Below are 2,595 nucleotides of genomic sequence, written 5' to 3' on the forward strand. Positions count from 1 at the left end.
GGATGCAAACCCAGAGCCATTCATTCATGCCACAAATATTCATGGAGCACCTGCTCCAGGCAGGTACTATATGCTAGGTGCCAGAGATAAAGCAGTGAACCAAAGAGACAAAGTCTCTGCTCTCACACAGTTTAGTTTTCAGAGAAGGCAAGATGCAACAAACTAAAAGCCAGTAATTAATAGGTGGTATGTCAAGTGATCTATGCTATGGAGAAAAATACAGCAGTCTAAGAGGGGATTAAGAGTGAAGCGCCCCAGTTGCCTAATGGATAAGGCACCGGCCTCCTAAGCCAGGGATTGTGGGTTCGAGTCCCACCTGGGATAATAAGTGTGTTTCTATGCAGCAGTTAAATTTGGGACCAGGAGTTAGCGTAATGGCTATGTCACTGGACTCCCACATAGTCGACCGCAGTTCGCATCCTGGACCCGGTGGCTTAAACTCACGCCGGGCGCATGTGTGTGCGTGCCCAAGATCCCAAGAGGAGAATGGAGGAGAAGGGATTACAACGGGGCCATCCCCCCAGGGGGTGATTTCTTGCTTTCTATCTCTCTGTCTCTGTCTGTCTGGCGAGCGCACGTGCCCTATAGCAAAAACCTCTAAGAAAAAAGAGTAATGGGGCAACCAGCAGTTGACATAGTGGCTATGTCACTGGACTTCCATGTAGTTGACTGCGTTCAAGTCCCGGACCCAGACCTGGTGGCTTAAACTCCCATCAGGCACGTGTGCCTACGTGCCCAAAATCTCAGGAGAACAGAGGAGAAAGGACTGCATCCCCCCTGGGGCATGATTTCTTACTTTCTCTCTCTCTGGTTCTCTGCCTCTCTGGCGAGCACAGGGACCCTATAGCAAAAACTGCTAAGAAAAAAGAGTAATGGGGCAACCAGCAGTTGACATAGTGGCTATGTCACTGGACTTCCATGTAGTTGACTGCGTTCAAGTCCCGGACCCAGACCTGGTGGCTTAAACTCCCATCAGGCACGTGTGCCTACGTGCCCAAAATCTCAGGAGAACAGAGGAGAAAGGACTGCATCCCCCCTGGGGCATGATTTCTTACTTTCTCTCTCTCTGGTTCTCTGCCTCTCTGGCGAGCACAGGGACCCTATAGCAAAAACCTCTCCAAAAAAAAAAAAGAGAGAGGGGGGGGGCAGCAGATGATGTAATGGTTAAGGCACTGGACTCCCACATGACCAACTGCGATACAAGTCCTGGACCTGGAGGCTTTAAAATCAAACCCACGTGTACGTGCCCAAAATCTCAGGAGAACAGAGGAGAAAGGACTGCATCCCCCCTGGGGAATGATTTCTTACTTTCTCTCTCTCTGGTTCTCTGCCTCTCTGGCGAGCACAGGTACCCTATAGCACAAATCTCTTTAAGGCAGGGGAGCTGATGGCTGGAAGGTGGCATGGTGGTAAAGGCCAACCACAGTTTGAGTCCTGTACCTGGAGGCTTGCTTTCTCACTTTCCCTCTCTCTGTCTCTCTCTGGTCAAATTAAAAAACAACAGTAGTAATAAGGGCCAGCAGGTGGTGTGTTGATTAAAGTGCTGGACACTCCCACGTGGGCGACCACGATTCGAGTCCCGATCTGGTGCCTTGTTTTCTCACTTTCCCTCTCCTTCTTTGTGTTTCTTTCTGGTCAAATTAAAATAACAAATAGATGGATAAATAAAAATTAACAAGTAATTATTTTTAAAAATAATAAGAAGAAGATAAAATAACTCTAAAAAATAAAGAGTAAGGGGCTGGTTTGACAGTCTTTCAGATGCAAGATGTGTGAGTAAGAGGGCAAGCAGTGTGGCCCTCTTCTGGGGAGGAGTATTTCAGGCAGAAGCATCAGCAAGTGCAAATGCCACAAGGTGGACAGGGCTTGCTCTGTCTGGGGTAGCAAGGAGGCTGATGTGGCTGGGTGTGTGTTCACCCGTCAGAGATCCTACATGTGGAGAGAAGGCCCAGGTACTCACTGTGCTGGCTCAGGGACGGCTTCATGGAGGAGGTGGCATTTACACTCTGTTTTGGGGGCGAGGGGATGGAAGTTCACATTGCCCTAGCAGAGAGCTGCTTTCTAGCTGGAACTTAGAGCTGAGGGGATAGAAGGGGAGCTTTGTGGATGGAGACCAGGAGCCTCCAGGCCAGAGGAGGGATTTGAATAGGGGAGTGGCTCAGTGGGAGGAGGTTGAAAACTCCTGCTGTGGGGACTGAGGTGGGAGATCAAGAGGAGGCAGAGGGTCCCCAGAGCATGTGGACCTAGAACACTTTTAACAGGCAGTTAGATGCTCAGTCCCGTGGTGCTTAGTCCCTGCGTGCTGAATGAGGAGTGCAGGGCTGGGTGTGGGAAGGGGGCAGCACCTCCTCCCTGGGATGCTCGAGGACACGGTTCTGTGCTTCTCCCACTTCCCTATCCCACCTGGCAGATGACTGGCACCCGCCAAGGCAGTCCAGTGACCTGGGACATAACCTCGGCATACGTTCAAGATGCGCTCACACATCCCTCCCTTGACAGGCACACGCCCGTGTCCGCGTGACCCGCCCTCACACACCACTCCATCCTGTCACACACACAGTCACACTCCAGTGTCCACGTGACGCACGCACACCC

General features: G+C 51.2%; 1 non-coding gene across 1 annotated transcript; it reads left to right on the forward strand.

The window, feature by feature from the left end:
• The first annotated feature begins 251 nt into the window (after positions 1 to 251).
• TRNAR-CCU (transfer RNA arginine (anticodon CCU)) lies at positions 252 to 324 on the forward strand. The gene has a single exon. It is a non-coding gene; the product is annotated as a tRNA-Arg (tRNA).
• Positions 325 to 2,595: the final 2,271 nt, after the last annotated feature.

The sequence above is a fragment of the Tupaia chinensis genome, unplaced genomic scaffold (assembly GCF_000334495.1).
Source record: "Tupaia chinensis unplaced genomic scaffold, TupChi_1.0 Scaffold144899_1, whole genome shotgun sequence".
Taxonomy (NCBI): domain Eukaryota; kingdom Metazoa; phylum Chordata; class Mammalia; order Scandentia; family Tupaiidae; genus Tupaia; species Tupaia belangeri.